Here is a 17,759-nt window from a genome sequence, read left to right as displayed (position 1 = left end):
AATGCCTACGCCTCATGCTGGAGGGTGAGTAGCTTGAACCATCCCAGATGACTGAGTCATGAACATTTTTTCTAGATGAATACATGAGAGTTTATATGAGAGCAAGTAATTGCTCTTCATATGTGCCTGGGATATTATTTCATTAAGCAAACTACTCCCTGTTCATGCAGAAGCCCTAAAGATCAAGCAGCTGCTGGTGCCAAATTAAGTTTTCCTTGGGGTTAGAGCACAAAGTCAAAACTCTTGGGTCCTTTTTCATTAACTTTCTCAATTTGTGACTTTGGACAACCTCCCCAGGATCTCTGTGCATCAGTTACCGATCTATAAAGTGGAGGTAAACATTCCTTTATGGGGGAAAGGAGATGTGAATGTTAAGTGTGTAGGGCCAAATTCTGTCCTCTTACTCATACCGAAACAGTTCCTTACTCTGTGCTCCTTAACGGCTTGGCTCCATGACATCGCCGAGGGAAGCCGGACTTGGGGTAAGTTTGTGTGTTTACCCCTGGCTCTCCGAGTTGGTAAAACACTCAAATTCTCCGATGAAAGCTGCCCTATAAATACAAAATGTTCCTGTGACTCAGGTTCCCTCTTTGTTTGGTTACAGATCCAACATCTCACTTATGAGGCAGGTTGTTATTGCAGGGTTCTTTCCTACCTCCTAACACTTACCTAAAAAGATATCACTTCTTCTACTCTCACACTGAGGGCACAGCAATCTAAACTTTCCTTTCAACATGAAGGAAATCGTTAAAGCCAACCTCAATGCCTCTCCCCAACAGGGGACTGCTGTCTTCCTACACCACATCTCAAAGAAAGCCTACTAAATGTCTTTACTTTTGATTTTCTTTCTGGGGAAGGACCTTACAACCAAGGCTGAAGACAGTTCTCAAAAGCCACAAGCATCACAAGATAGCACAGACAGAAGTTTCCCTCCCCGTGGAAAGGGATTTAATATGCCTGGAGAGGGGATCTAAGACTGCAGTTTGGGATTTTTGCACCATTTCTCTTAAGTAGCACTCTGTGGCATAAAATCACTGCACTGAGGGGAAGCAGGGCACTATCAGTTATATTTATACCAGCAAATTTGAGAATATATTATTCCCATTACATGCGTAAGTGGCTATATAACCTACCAGGCTATAGAGGTCTGTTTTGATAAGTTTTGTCCCTACAGTAGTAACTTACCCACCCTATATGTAACACGTAAGCTACAGTAATCAAGGCTAGGGATAGAAAACTCTTTTCTACCTCCCACAGCTGCCCAGGTAGCAGGTTGCATCAGCAGCAGGGGTTATCAAACCGAGCAGCACTGAGCCCCAGCAGACACAGAGGCAGCTCCCTGGGCACACACACACAGCGGACACTTCTTACCTCGCCTTCATGCACACGCCTCGGGGTCCGGAGCCACCAAACCCAGATGTGTTCCAGAGACCTATTAGTGCGCACACTAAAGAGCATATTTATGACACCACAAAAATCTAAGTGTGGTCTCTGCAAGTGGGAGGAGAAACTGCTCGCTCCAAAAGCTTTTGGCCACAGGATTTCCCTATCTTGCCAGCCTCCCTGCGTCCCCCTGAAGCTGTGGGTTCGGTGGGAAGGCCTCCGATAATCATCTGGCATCCCTTACACCGCTCATAATGAGAGCTGGTGGGGACTCCTTGCATAGTTTTGTACGCATTCAGGTTTCCACAGGACAAAGCAATGCTTCCAGGAAAGGAGGGAGCACGTGCAGTTGGTGTTAAGGTGTTTGGGGTTTTTCTGCCAGGCTGAATGCGAGGAGCAGGGAAGGAAGGACCCTGCCAGTGACTCTGGGAAAGCTCCGGCCAGCTCCAGCCCTCCTTGCTTTTTTGTTAGGAAATTTCGTCTTTATTAGGCTAATATATGGTGTGATTTTGAAGTGAGGTTGATGAAAATGGGATTTAAACTTGATATTAAGTCTCCTTTTTCAGACTGATGAATGGCTTTCTGGCACTGTGCTGCTTTACAGAGTGGTCACCTTTCCCCCTAGCTCAAGCAAAAGCCAGACTGAGCCTCTGAGAAATCGAATAATCTTTGTCCCAAAGTTTACATCTTCAGCTGAAAACGAGGGATCAGATTCACTGCCTCGGGCTGGGTAGCTCCTTACCCCACAAGTAATCCCAGTGAAACCAACGGGACTGCTGGTGGGCCTGAAGGATGTGTTGGCACAGTGTTAGGGTTGCTGGCTTTGGTTCCCAACATCCACTCACAGTGTTTTCTTCTGTGTTAAAAAGTTTCTAACACCTACAGTCACTGCAATGTCATGGGGCTAAGGTGTGGGCCAGATAAAGAAATACAGAGTCTGGAACGATGGAGCACAATTCTGGCCAAAATACCATTGTGTCTTCTCATTGATTTTTTTTTTCTTCTTGTGCTTCTTCCTCCCTCCAGCAACGTTCCCAGTCATACTGGCAAAGTGAGCCCTGCTTCACTGGTTTCAAAAAGAAAGTAGCTTTTCCACTAGCAGAGGAAAAGGACAGATCCTATATGTATGGTCTTGCTGCTTTTTTTTTTTTTTTTTTTTCCTGTGCAAAGGCAGCTGATTAACTGAAGTACCTGCCCTGTGTATCCCCTCTGCTGTTACAGGTAGGTCCTTCCTTCATTTCCCATGACATTAATCTAGCTCTGCATGTAATGTCATTTCCCCGCGGCATTAATATTGCTCCACTTGTAAGGAAATAGGAGGCGAAAAGGAGCTGTGCAGAAGACCTCCTCGTGTTATCCTTTAGCTTTCGCTAAAACTGGCTGGAAATTTCGGAGAGAAAAAAAAAAATAAATTCCACTGGCAACCTGCCAGGCTGATTAAATCAAAATGAACCTCCCAGCAGAAATCAGACGAGTTTCTCAGGTTTCCGATGAGCTCAGTGGGCTGGTAGGCTGCCGCAGAGCCTGGTGACTGGGAGAGCCTCAGCTCAGTCCCGTTAGATCCACGGCTCCGTTAGATAACTGGGAGTTAGCCACTGCTATCTTTGTCTGGGTATGTCACCACAAGTCATCCATCAAGCTGATGGAACCTGCCGCCAGACCAGTCTCCTGGGTTGGGTGAGGACACTGAGGCCACGCTCTGCTCCTCTAGAGCCTGTTGTGGAGCTCAGGAACCCCCAAGCTCAGCAGTCCTGAGCTGCTGAAAATAACTGAGCCGCCCTGAACGACAGCCCACCCCAAGCTGGGTCACAACAGGAAGATACACGCTCTGAAAATTACTCACAACACTTCAAGGAGTCAAGGAAGAGTTCAAAGGCGATGATTTTGGGTTGCCTGTAGCAACTTAATTCCATCCTGAGCATAAAATCAATTCTCCATCCCTCTAACCAACTGGTCCTGTCCTTCTCTCTCCTCCCAGTCTGTCTTCATGGCTTCCCATGTAGGACCAGCTTCCAAGCCCGTCTGGTCCCAGGTTCTTCCCTCCCCATAAAAACCTAGTCTCACCCAAATCCTCACACCAGTTCTTCTCTTCTTGCCCCAGTTCCTGTGCCCTGTGTTCACATTTACTCACCTCTCCTTGTTTGCCTAACCAGAGGCCAGAGGGGCAGAGATGATGGCAAGCCCAAGAAAGACAGGGTCTTTATTCCAGTTTTGGTGAGTGGTCTGGTCCTAGACCACAGCACCTAGGAGCAGCAATGAAACCACAAGTCTGCACCCCAGTTTCCCATCACTGGAGCATCTGAGGCTGGCATATAAATGGCTTGGGGACCCCTGCTTGCCTAAAGGGGATACATCTTAGAAGAGTCCAGTTGTTAATTTTTATAAGTCTGTACTGAGTATATGTGATTTCTCTTTCAATTTTCTTTCTTGAAAATAGATTAATAGTTTCTCCCCTCTTTTTTTCCAGCTTGAGGCAGAAATCTAACAGAAATTTTCAGCTTGAATGATGAAAGTTTTGCGAAGCTGTACGGAATGGGAAATAGCTTCTTCTTCTGGGAAGTGCTGAGTGACCCTGACGTGGGCTGGGACTCTCAGGCGGCGCAGGGTGGTCTGGCAGAGCCTTCAGCAAGGTGCTGCACTGGTTGGGCAGGTAGGTGATGCCAGAGCACTGCATTTAATGTGTAAATGCATAGGATCTGGCCTGCTATCTCAGGGAAGCAAGGCTGGTTCTGAATTTCATGATATTTTCTATATAATATTTCCGGGAGCTCCTTCTGTTTCCTTTTCTTGCTGTCAAACCCCAGTCTCATCCAAATCTTGATGTCTTCTCTTTTCCCCCCTGGTGCCGCATTTCATCTGCTCATCCCTTCTTCTCTGTGGGGATGCCAGCAGAGCAGATCAGATCAAGAATATCACAGAGAAAGATCTTTTCATCTCTGTTACCTCCTTCGTCGCAAGCCTTCAGAGGCAGACCTGCCTCTCACTCGATGTCTACGCAAGTGTCCTGTGCAGTGAAACTGATCTAGAGAGAACTGAGCTTTAATGACTTGGCAGCTGCTTTCTTTTTACCACTTTTTAAAATTTATAGCGCACAGGATCAATCTTTTATCCCCAAGAAAAGAAGCGGATTAATAGAAAAAGAGAGGTGGTTGGCTGGTCCTTAGTAGCAGCTCCTGGCAAACAGAGGAGGTTCATAGCACCCACGTTGGGGGTCCCCCAGCGCATCAGCCCTGATGTGCTCCTGCTCCACACTGGCCTTGCTGTTTCCACGCTGATCTTGACGTGGTGTGATCATTCAGGAAGTTTCTTCCCCTCCATCCCAAGGTCTCTTCCCCTGTGAGAAGCTGTCTGGCACCCCAAGGAAACCCTCCTGCAAGTGTGCTCCTCTGCGTTTGTAGGCAAGGTGACAGACACGCGGTGCTGGCTTGGGAGAATGAGCTAATGAGTTCTCATAAACAATATTAATAAGTGAAATAGTATTTCATTTTCTCCAAATTAGGAAGGCTTTTGTTTTGCTCTCATAAAACTCTGCTGGTCCTCTGAAATGGATCAGTAGTGACATCCAGTGGCCGTGAACTGAGACAGCTGTAATAATTTGGGGTTGTAATAGAGTCATCTGGATTTACTGCCAGTTAGAAGCATCGTAAAAGCATTCTGTATGCAAAAAAAACACACCCTGTCTACAGTTTTCGTAAGTACTGCTGCCCAGGGAGTGAAGAAAAACAATGTATTCACCCAAAGCATCTTCTCCAGGGCTAGGGCAATAACTTCTTTGCTTTGGAGCCCTGGCTCTGCCCTGAGCCCCCTAATCAAGTAATCATTTGGGATGGCCTTTTCAAGTAGCTTTATACACTCTACAAGGTATTGTGAAGCAAAGATCTTATGGAAGAATTTGGATTGTCTATGCAGGTTGCCAACTTGCTGTTATCAATTTTCTCAAAGGGCTTCGTGACCCTTCCATGGTTCCTACTTATCTGCTTGGCTTCTGACGATGCTGGCTGAACCAAGGTGCTATCTTCAGTGTACATAGCTTTGCAGGTGTCAAAGTTTGTGTATGAAGGGGTAAGAGAACTGCTGATAATGCTTTGGGGGTGTTTGTTTGTTTGAGGGAAATGGGCATGAAATCCCTTTCCCCACTGATTAAAATGTCAACAGCATTATTATCAGGGCTTTAGATACAGACATGAGATCTCGGCAGTCTGAGTGCAACTTGGCAGTCTGAAATTATGAGTGATTTTTGTCTTTTCTTATCATGTTATCGTGGTGTTCCAACCTGTAATGTGCTAAATACAGCAGAGCACATACTTCAAGTGTCCCTGACCTTGAGCAAGCATACCCAGGAGCACTTTGTTGGACGGGAGCCACACCGCTTCACTTCTCGCTGATACAGGGCTTCAGAGTAACTCAGATGCTGGTGGAGAGTATGCACCAGGCCACCGACTCGTGAATCAGCTGTTTCATGTGGCTGAGGGAATTTGGAGAATGGCTTGCTTCCCTTTCTCAGTACGGTAGAGAAATACCTGCCAGCCCAGTGTGCAGCCAGGAGAACAGCACATCAGCAGCCGTGCACAGAACGCTTTTCACAGAAAAACTGTGAAACGGGAAATTCTCAACTCTCCCTAAAGAGACAATATGCCTTTCTTAACCAAAGTGCTGACGCTGTGACTCTATAGAGTAAATCCTCAGGAAAACGCTGTTTCTCACTTGCAATTTAAGAAGTTAAATTTACAGACCCTCTGACAGCCCTCTGCCTCGCGCTGGATTCTAATCTGAAGTGACTGCTGCGGTTCAGCTCAGGGCTCAGACAGATAATCGAGTTACTGTTGGTTAAAGAGTCACTGTGTGTTCGCCGAGGCTGGAGGCTCAACCACATGCATACTTCCAGACCCTCACAAGCATACGGCAAAAATGCATTATCTTAAATCTTTTTTGCTGACATTTCAATGAACACATTTTTCCTCAAATATGTGACAGGCCGAGAGCATCTGGCTCTGCCGATGCTTAGTGAGTAACTCATTACACTGCAGGAACTCACTTATTTTTGAGCCCTGAGCTTTGTTAATGCTCTTGCCTGTTGTGGTGCTGGAGCACTTGAGCTGGGGTATTAGATTTAGGTGCTTGAGCAACAAAGGTTGCAGAGATCCAAACCTTTAATCCATAGCTATGGGAAGCGTTGGGGTAAAAGCCTTGCTCATTACTCATTGCTTTCATTCAGACTGTGGATGTTTTGAGGAGCATATGGAGTCTACAAACTTACAGACTGAAACTAAAAAGCAGAGGCAAGTGTGCCAGCCTTTCAGATCCTGCTGATACTTTATCTGAGAGAGCAACCTAATAAAACATCCTCCTTGTCTGTCTGGTATGGGTACTTAGGACATTTTGATGGCTGACACGTCAAGCACGTAACCTTTAGTTTTGTGATTGTAGGGATGGCTCTCATTTCTCCCCTTCTCCCATTTCCTGTAATGCGTGTTTACTTACTTAGTAATGCTCAGTTCTCTTTGGGGATTAGAAGATGTTAAGGCAACAAATAAGACACAGATGGCAGCAAGCTCATATTTAATAGCAAGGCACTGAATGCTTATAATTACTTTTACTAAGCTATTACTTAGTCATAGGGTAGATCATTGATATTATTTTCTAAAAAAGATAGTATCTTCAGAAAATCAGACTCTGGTCCTTTCAGAAAATAAAAAATCCTAATTAATCAAAAATACTGTATCAAAGGAACTTCCAATACTGCAGTAATAAAATTAACATCTCTCTCCTAATGCGCTGAACAGAACAAGAAGTTCATCGTTATCTAGAAGTCTGATTCCTGTTAAGGAATTAAAAAGTTATTAAACAGCAACTGTCTCCACAAATACTGTGAGCTACTGTGTGAGCCATTACCTGGGTACCATGACACAACGGGGTTTGAAACATCCTTTGAGCAGGACAGATTTAACAAACTGCCACTAACAGATGTCAGATTTGTCCATAACATCTGAGAAAAATATTAGGCTGCAAGGGAGGAGTTAAAAGTGGACAGCTTTGTGTAATTGGTCTCAGATTGGGTGACAGAACAGGTTGGTTGAAAGGAAGGAAGAAGGAAAAAGTGAGCAAGACTGGTGTCTAGCAAAGTATGAGTGTAAATATAGCAGGAGGTAATTGTCCTGTCATGAAGAAAGTAATAGGATTAAACTTGACTGAATATAGAGCAAATAGTGAGATTTGCTTTCCTGGAGAGTTTGAGATCTTGCACGTTTGGCAGCTCACTAAAAAATGAAACCTGGAGAGAGATGGTTGGATTATTATCATTGTCGTCATCATCATCATCATCTTTAATCTTTCAGATCTCTGGCAGGGATAGCCCTTACGTGACCCACCTACAGAAGAGGTGTGGAGGGTGGACACTGACTTAAACAAAAAAAGGCAGTGGCATGGTCATGTAGTGTTGTGTAGTCTTGGAGTGTGACACATTTCTTCTTTTGTACCTTGGTCTTTCTCCAAGCCTTGAGGTTGTTGGCTCTGTGGGGAAGGATCAATACACAATACAGCTACCTGCTGCTGGAGATACAAGGCATATAGATACCTCACTACTTGTGGAACATGGAACTATTTTATTTTTATTTTATTTTTTTTTGTACAGCCAACTGTTGGCTATCTCTCTCTCTCTTTTTTTTTTTTTCTTTTTTTTTCTTTTTTTCTTTTTTTTTTTTCTTTTTTTTTTGATTCCTGTAGCCAGAAACAAAGGTGGAACTTCGAGCTTCCTAGGTCTTGTTGGAGAAAAATACCCAAAGAAAAAATAAGAGAAATATAAAGGGATTGATAAGGTACAAAATCATGTATTAACTTATGCTAAAATACTTCGTGCATCTGTCCAAAAAAGTCTCAGCTATTGAGACAACTGGGCAACAGGATGCTTGCTTTGTGGTGGTGTCACTCTGCCACTGGAACTGAGGGAACTCAACTGAGTGGTGGGAAATGTACTCATGCTCTTCAAAAAAATGTTACAAAATGTAGATTTTTCTCCCTGGTGAGAAATGCAATTGCATCATTACACAGAGATGAAAAAAAAAAAAAAAAGGCATCTGATGCTGCATGGTTTTATGCATGGGGTCAAGATTTCTTGTGCTGATTCTGGCTCAGTAGGGATTCTAACAGGGACAAAAAGAGGGAAGATGCCAAAAGTCCCCTTCATTGTAATAGTTGTTTGAGTTTGCCTATACAACTACAAAGCTTCCCTGTTAATATCAACATGAGGGCTCCCTCTAGTCTTTACCTACATGAAAACATATTTTCTTGTGACCATCCTGTATGTGCTATTTCATCCACTCAGTTCTGCTTGTGCACAGTATCACTTTAGCAGTGGCTCATTTGGATGTACGTGTCCAGCAAATTCTTGTAAGTTAATAATTGGCATCTTTATTGCATTTACAAATCACAGACTCTGGTTATCCAGTTCTCATCCAGCTACTTTATCACAGCACACAAGAACATACACTCTGTCTGTCAGACCAGCTCGAGACTCGATTAATTTCCTTAGATGAGCTAATGAGCAAACAGGTGCCAGCTAGAACAGGATGAACCGAGGCAATGCCAAAAAAAGTCAGTCTTGTTCCCAGACAAAAATAAGAAAAAACAAATGCATGAAATTCATTGAGCATGAAATCTTCATATGATAGGAATCAGCTATTGCAAATTTTCACTATTCATCAGGGTTTCTGGACTAGTGGAGCACTCAGTACATCAGTGGTATTGCTGAAACCACCGCCAGTTGGGTCCCATGTGTAAGCAGTGGGCTATGGAAAGGAGATGTGCTTGCGTGAAGATAAGCACTCCTCAGAAAAGCTGTGAAGCTGACCTCTTAATAGCCAGCAAGACTCGTTTTTGCATTGTTTACCAAAACCCAGCGTTCCTAAATGCTTCTCTACTAGAAAATGGTGCTTCGTATTGTCGGTAAATGGGATAATAAGGAAGTGTGAAAGATGAGTCACCAAGCCACAGAGAGAGAAAATGCAGTGTGAGCAACCGCAGCACCCTCACTTGGCCCTGTGGTCCTTCGATAGCGCAGCTTCCTGCAGCAGCGCTCTGCAACCAGGGCTGAATTCAGCTCACTGCTCTGGGCGAAGGTGAAGGAGATTTATTCTAGTCCCAGAGGTAACCACACAACCTTCATTAACAAGTTATCTAAACAGCTTGTAATTTTAGTAAGCGCATTTATCAGGTTCAGGGCTTAAAGAGCTAAGCCCCGTCTTCTCAAGGGACTCAGGCAACAACCTTCCCACTCAGGATGGGAAGCGTAGGGGCCCTGGCATGGTTGTTTAACGGGACTGTCCTTTCTCTCCAAGTTTGATATCCAAATAGTTACAATACTGTAGCTGAATGTTGGGATGGGGCAGGTCCATGGCAAAACCACCCTGAAAACATGATAAGTTGAGCCCAGGTGCAGAGTAACACAAGAACAAAATGCCAAGCCAGAACGATGAGCACGGAGGGAAGACAGGGCTGTGCTGCTGAATTCTGACCGAAAGATGATTCTGCAGACAATGCTTGTGCCAAAATAAATGAAATAACAACAATAAAAATAACACACACAAAACCAAAATGCAACAACTGTGATACTACCAATACAGCTACTAAAAGTTGAAAGTGGGAGAAACCGAAGGGGAAAGTCAGTGGTGTGTGGCGGTGTAGCAATAACTTTTCAAAAAACTTCCTTTATTGCTTCTGTGACCTCCTCTTTTACCTAAATTTGACCCCATGCAAACTCTTAAAGGCATCTATCATCAGGCGAACTGTCTCTGTCAGTGAATGCACCTTTCCAATAAAAGATGCTAAAAGCAAAGTTGCTGTAGGAAGAGTCGTGCTGATGAGAGTGGCTGCAAGAGGAAAAGAAGAACTTGGCCTCACGGCAAAAAAATACTTTCACTGTTCTGTGTTGGTTTCACAATTAACTTGGTGTATACTTTGAAAATGTCCTTGCCAGTGCCCCTCTAACCAGTGAGAAGCAGGCACGCTCATGTTACAGCACCAGGCAGGCTGAGCAACTGGTGGGGAGGAAGTGTTAATGCCCAGAAATCTCCTGTGTAAAATCAAACACAAAAATCCTTGACTATGAACCTGTAGTGTAACAGCCTTTATCTAGCTGCTCTTTGGCATGAGTCCTGAACAGACCTTGCAGTTGGTCCTGAATCTTGAGTTACTTCCCCCCTGACACACACACTTTGTTAGTAGCTGTACCCATTACATTTTACTTTCAGCATTTACACAGCTGCTGATGGCTGCCCTTTTCCTAGAGATACAGACAGCTCGGCCAAATTGCCATCGACAGGCTCTGTCCCAGGCTTTCCCAGTAAAACAGCCAAAGGTCTAAGAGAAAGGAGGAAGACAATCCTGAAGGAGAACTTCCTAGATGACTGCCATCCAGAACACAGCAGTGATCAGATGAGAAATCTGTGCTCCCTTCCTCATAGAAGGGAAAGAGGAACTCCCCAAATGTAAGGCTTTGATACCAGCCCTCCCACCCCAGGCAGTTCTGTAGCACCAGGACTCACCTCTTTGCATATCTGCAAAAGAAGAGATTTAGCATGGGGCAAAGCTCACTCATTTCACTTGCCCTGGCCTTCACTGAGATACTGTTCGTGACAAGATCTGTTGTCAAAACCCTAGTTCTTTTTTTTCCTGCCATCCTTCTTACCATATCATTTAAATGTATTTATCTGTGGTTGTCTCTTCCTCTGCTTTTGACATCCTCTGCACTCACACTCCACCAGAGAACAAGCAGGGGTGTGTGTGTGTGTATTAGCAGAGTGGGCAAAGGATGAATGCATTCTCATGTTCCCTGCGTTGTGCTCCCTCCAAATCAGATCATTTCTGCAGGGTGCAAGCAGCATTGCCAGACTGTACTTTAAGCATTTAAGCTAATGAAAGAAAGATTAGCATCTCAGAAATCTATTAACAAACTCAGGTGGTTTTTGTTGTTGTTGTTCTTAAACCAGTATATTATGTTGATGTATTATTAATGAAATCCAAGTCTTGTGCAGTATATGCCTGCGTTACTCCTACATCACTCCTGTGCACTGCAGTGTATAAATTATTCCTATTACAGGCCCTTGCTGATTGTCTCTCAAGAAGGTAGCAATGCAAAGGAAGAGCTTTCTGCTCCTTGCAGAAATGAAGCAACCATGCTGAACGTGGGGCCGAGCTTAGCCTGCTCTCTACCTGGTTTAGCTGTCTGAAATCTGTATTCCCCCTGAAAACTGCTTTGCCTTCTGTAGGGCTGAGAAACCAGGGGAAGTGACAGGACTACTCTTAGATAACAAAGGAAAATGCCAGGTGTGAGGAGGTCTGGAAATCCTTGCCAGCCTTAACTCTGTCTTTACACTGGATTCAGTGGGGGGATGAAGTTCTTGGGAAACGATTCGGAAAGCATGAAAATATATATATATATATATATATGCTTTATTTCTGAGAAAAAAATATTATCTCCCTTCCTGCTCCTCCTACAGAAGCAACCATTTCTGATCCTTGAGATAAAACCATTTTCTGTTGTTCCTCCTCCCTTCACCAAGCTCTGCTTCTGCAGCAGCTCCTCCGCTGCAGTGTCCATGCTCATGGGCAGTGGGAGCTTGAGGAGGTGCCTTCCAGTTCCCTCCTCCTCCTCACCACTTTACCTGCTCTCTCTGCCACCCCAGACCTGCTCCTGAGCACAGTGTGACTGGACAGCCTCTGGTTTTCTACCCATTTTCCGTTGATTGTGTGCAATTCATCTGGGGCCACACTCTGCTCAGGTTTTCCTCATTAATTCCACCGTATTCCCTTATCCTTTACTCCTCCCGAGAGAAGAGGAAGTTCTCACAGGTTAATTTTCCGGACCAGCTGCATGTCAATAAATAATTATGCAATATTTAGTGGATATTTATTTAGAGCAAAGGAAAAAAGCCTGCAGTAATCTATGGCAAAACAAAACAGGGATCATCTTTTCGTGCCTCAACAATGGAGTTCTGTTGGGTGACTAGCTCATAGCAGCATTTGCAGTGGAAGCAGCTAATATTTGTATTAAAAAAAAAAAAAAAAAAAAAAAAAGAACGTGAGACTAAGGTAGAACATTTTAAAATAACTGTTCTTAATGTTGCTACGGAGACCTCTATTATAGCCATTGTACGTGATGTGCAATGATTATATTCCACGTAGGTAACATTCCTTGCTCAGACTAGTAGAAGCTGATGATTCTCCCACTCATACAAGGCAGTATGTAGAACCATGCAGGTCGTGGCAGAGAAGTTTACTTCGGTTTTCAGCTCTTAAAAAAATAATGAAATGTGCTGTTTTAGTACACTATTAACAATTTCTCACCCTTGAAGATATCACTTGTTTAACACATTCTGCCTTTTCTAAAGCAAACATGCTTAGGATTCTAGCAATTGGAATGATAAACATAGCAACCCCATCATAAAAATAGAGGCTATAATTGATATGGTTGGCAGGGCATGCATCTAGAGCTCTGTGTTAAAGCTGAGTAGTTTCAACAAGTTACCTTTGAATAAAAAATATATTGACTACTTCAAAGATTTTATTTGTCTTTGAGCCCAGTTGATTAGGCCACAGTGCTAAACACAGAAAATGTATTGCTTATGTTCTTGCAGGAACATGGACTGCTTTTTGAAAATATTGCTGAGAAAATGCTGCTGATCAAAAGCTGTTAAGTCAAAATCCGGGAAAAAAAATAGTGTTCATTTCTGTATTCTAAGCTTTACCCAGTCCAATAAAAATAACAGTAGATGGAAATGCAGCCCTCATAGAACTTCAGTTTCACTTCTATATGACAGTTTTCATCTTCCTGACTTTTTTTTCTTTTTTTTTTAATATTGACTTGGATTAAATAACCTTGTATGGATGACAAATTTTTGCAGAAATTATTCAGGAAGCCAAGCTTCTTTAGGGCTTATTTCATAGAAGTTTTAAATTTCATATTGAAAATATTTACTTCAGTTTTTCCATTTGTTAGACCGACAGCTCAATAAGTAAATTCAAATAGAAGTGTATAATGCTGCATTTCAGGCAGCTGTGGTTTTACAGCCAAGCTTCTAAAATCATTGGAATAACTGAAAAGTTGTAGGTTGGTAGTGGGAGGAATTTATAAATAATTTGCTGAGATACTGAGGACAGCAGACAAGTTCCTCGCTTCTTTCAGCCTTCAGACCAGGATTCTGCTTTCTCAGTCAGTCCATTCTTCTAAACATCAGTGAGTGCCCAGAAAAAGAAAAAAAAAGCAACAATGCAAGTTGAACAAAATGAAAACTGTATGAATATACACGAGCTCTGCCTTCTGGCTTACTGAAGCTACAACTCTGCCCCAAAATGGGAAAATTATTCTTCAGTTAAGAATTATTTTTTTGTTTTTCTCTGTGAGTAGTTTGGAAAAGCACATGAAAAAAATGAATTTAATTCACCCCTCTGCCAGAGGATATCTACTATTTTTACTAATCATCCAAACATTGGAAGAAAAAAAAAATCCCAAACTAATATTTTTCTTAATTATTTTTGACACTTTCCTTGGCTATGCAGTCCATTCAGTCCATTCCTCTGAAGTCTTAAACACAACCTCAGTGTACAAGGGTAAGACTAGACAATATAGCTTTCCAAGTGGCAAAATGTTTGTGAAGCTACAGATTGCTTCTGTCCTAAATGACACTTTTCAGGGTGAAACATGAGGTAATGTTTATAGGTGCATTCATATTTGGCTTGAGTTTGCCTTGCTTTGAACAGATTCTGAGCAGAAGCAGTGCAGACATTAGTATGAAACCAGACTATTAAATAAACTGTAACAGGATGAAGACAGGAATGGTAGCATTATGCCTTCTCAGCAGAAATGTGTTACTAATGGTACTTACATAGATTTCAGTAATACAGCTATTTGTCTTACATAGCTGAGCAGAGTAATTTATGTTATTACAAATATCTAGCTGGGGCTGCCTGGACTGCAGTTAGGTTTGCAACTATTATTGTCATTAAAACTAGTCTTCAGGCCACATCCTTAAGACAAGCTATTTGAGTTTGTGCAAAAATATTTTGTGATAAAACTACCTGCTTAAAGGTTGGTCACGTGAGTCGTGCTCTCTCTTTTCGTTCTTTGAGTCTAGAAAAATCAATAGAGGCACAGGAAGCCTGTTGTAAAAAACTGTTCCCAGGGAAGAGCAGAAATGAGACTATGTGAATTAATGTTTCTGTTTACCTTTCTCTAGCTTGCTGCCAATACAAAGGGAAAAAAAAAAAAAAAAAAAAAAAAAAAGCTCAGTGCTCAAACGGCCTTGAGTTTGCATGAGGAAATGTAATGAAATGGCCATCTTCCAGCTCTGCTGTGGGAACTGAAGAAACTGTTTCTTTGCTTAGTGCTTGTCAGACTCATCTCTAAAATAGGTATTTTTCTCCCCGAGAAGTTATTTACATCAAGATGCCTGGTCCAAGTCGACTTTCTGTAACAAGTTCTTTCCAACTTAAATGTTTAAGTTGGGTGGAGGGGAGTGTAAACAGGAGAGAAAATTAAAGGATCCTTCAAGTGTTTGAGAGGTTCTGCTCCACCAACACCTCCCCGTGTGTTTAGATGGACAACTTTTATGTGCAGTGAGGCTGCCCATGCTGCAGGCACTGAGAGGGCTGGGGAGTCGCAGACTGCCAGCAGAAAGGCATGGCTGCAGCCCCAGTTACACAGCACACCTTCTCCATACGGAAAGCAGATGAGCTGACTGGTAATTTCCTTTTTCCCTTTTCAGTGCAATGAATCTCAGAGGTGATCAGAGAGGCAAAGGTAAATAACAGATAAATCCCAGACACTTCTTCCAAGAAACCTCACAGATCTAGGCTAAATTTTCTGAGATGCTCCCTCTGGCTTGGAGAAGTGGTGCAGATTGCCTCGCAGTTCTGTACTATTCCCTTGGCTTTTCTTTCCAGGACACACCAGCACACGCAGGTGCTAGTGAGTAGTGACTGAAACCCAAGACCTGCTGCAGCACAGCACTGGTCCCAGCTGTAGTCAGTGAAATGAGATGGCCGAGTATTTGCACGAGGAAGCACTGCCTGGAGCCCAGGACACAGAACTGCTCAGAAGGTCAGGGCACCGGGCAGTTCTTCCCGTGGTCATGGCAGTAAGGGCTAATAACAGCATCAGCCCTGCTCTGAGGTGGCAGGTTTACCTGGAGGCTGGCGGGACACAACAAGTGTCCTGCCCCAGCCTGCTGCCCCTGAGCATAACCAGCCACCCGCAGACACTTAGTGAAGGGCAAGTGAAGCACAAAACCTCACAGGAACCCTTGTCTCAAACATTGTGATCAAGCGTACATTAACTGTTTCACCATTGAGCCCTTCCACAAAGTCAAAACTGCTTTTTAATGCAGTTTGTTGGGGCCCATACATCAGACAGAGGCCGATTTGGACTAATCCAGGAAGAGAGCCAAGTATTAAAAAAAAAAACAACCTCTGAGGTTGTGGAACATCTAAAACATATTGATCATGGTGTAATTACACTTGAAATGTATTAGGGGAAGTAGCTAAAACAATCTTCACTCTGAGAAAGATGATGTGGAAGCATGCAAGAGGGCCTCGGGGAGGCTGACTGGAATTCTTATGAGGGATGGCGAAGCTGTTTCAGAAAATGTAAAGAAAAGTTACCTGAGTGAGCATTAAATGACAGATGTGGTAATGACTATCTCAAACTTCCACTTTCTAAAGATTTAGCTACCATTTACATGACTATCAGAAGTCAGTGAAGCAGATGCAGCAAGAAGCAGCATACATGTGACAAATCTTACTTGCGTCTTTGAATTAAAAAGCAGTTCCTCAACTTAAGATGTAATGACAGGCTGGAAATAAAGGAAGTCTTCAGTATGCCTTGGATACTGGTAATATAAAAAGACTGAATTTGTTACATTTACATTTAAAATGGCTTTTTTTTTTTTTTTTTTTTTTTTTTAATCTTGGATAAGTTATCTCAAAGCTGCAGTTCATAAGTGGAGGATCTTGTTCCATGACATAATAAAAGCCAGGGTCTGGTGAGATAGTAGCAGAATCCCTAATTAAGAGACAGGATACCCTAAGCTTGAACACGAGCCTCTTGAAATAAGTATCCAAAGCACCTTTACATCCAAAATATTAAGCTCTTGATTAAACAAGCATAAAGTACTTTTGATGATAATTAAAGATGAGCTTCAGTCAAAATACTGGCTTTGTGTTTGGGCTGAACTGAACCTTGGAATCAAACTCTCACTATCTTTTTGTTTTGACACGTTGTGATCCAAACTGTTTGGGACCTTAAGCCATTACTAGTAACCAGCTAACCAGCTCAAGTGCTTTACTTGTTGCATGTAAGATTGCAAAGCTGTTTCTTATTAACACTGAAAACGGAGGTTTAGGCATCTCAGATAGGGAGGGCCTATCCCAAAAACAGCATTTAAAATCCATCCAAATCCCCCAAAACATCAACCTACTTCCCTTTTCTGAATTCACTCTGAGTCAGTTCTAGGAGAGAAATAAAGTCCCTTAAAATTCTTAGTCACCACCCTTAAAAATTACTAAAAGTTGGTAAAGTGGGGAATGAAGGAACTGAGCTCTTGATGGTGCACTATGCTTGAGGGATTTAGAAATGAATGCTGAGCCAGAGGAGATGGACTCTGTGCAGATAATGGGCTCAGAAGGGACACAAAGATGAGTTTCTCCAGGTAAGTTGAACAGAAGACTTCCAGGGGATGACCAGTTGGAGGTGGGGTGAGCCCCTTCTGCCAACACTGGGAGCAGATTCATATTGCAACCTGCCTCCTCAAAAGGCAGAATTAAAACTGAGGGGAAAAAATAATAATTAGATGGCATCAAAAGAAATCTCACATGCTCTAAAGCTTCAGTTTTTAATGAGGTTCACTCCAATAAAATGTAGGATCACCTGATAAGTAGATGACCTTGTGCATAGAGAGTTCAGAACTAGAACTGCAGGCAGTCCTGATCACTGTGTTTCTTTCCTTTTTTTTTTTTTTTTTTTTTTTTTAATTTTACAGAACTCTAAAACAGGACCAGACCAGCTGCTCTCTAGTATTCTGTCTGAAATGGTAGAAGCCTGAGGACAGTTAAGAGGAAACGACACACCACAGTAGTCTGTCACCAGTGCAACTTCCAGCAATCTTTGTATTTAATAGCCCTCAGTGGATTTTTTTCCTCATGAATTTACCTAATCACTTTCTAAATCCTGTTTCATGCAGTACCATGAGAATGATAATCTAATTTTGGTCTCTAAGACATGTATTACAAAAACAATAGGAGGCCCAGGAAAGAATGAAATAATTTTGCCAAAAGATATTACAAAAAACGCAACGACTAAAGCACACTGATGAAGAAAATTACTAAAA

General features: G+C 42.7%; 1 long non-coding RNA gene across 1 annotated transcript in view; it reads right to left on the bottom strand.

Annotated features, from left to right (window-relative positions):
• Positions 1 to 1,941, bottom strand: part of LOC137859593 (uncharacterized) — a 31,727-nt gene extending 29,786 nt beyond the window's left edge. Inside the window, exon 1 of the long non-coding RNA XR_011098409.1 lies at positions 1,372 to 1,941. This is a non-coding gene — a long non-coding RNA (uncharacterized lncRNA). The remainder of the gene's footprint in view (positions 1 to 1,371) is intronic.
• Positions 1,942 to 17,759: the final 15,818 nt, after the last annotated feature.

The sequence above is a fragment of the Anas acuta genome, chromosome 7 (genome assembly GCF_963932015.1).
Source record: "Anas acuta chromosome 7, bAnaAcu1.1, whole genome shotgun sequence".
Taxonomy (NCBI): domain Eukaryota; kingdom Metazoa; phylum Chordata; class Aves; order Anseriformes; family Anatidae; genus Anas; species Anas acuta.
This window is presented reverse-complemented; position numbering and strand designations above follow the sequence as displayed.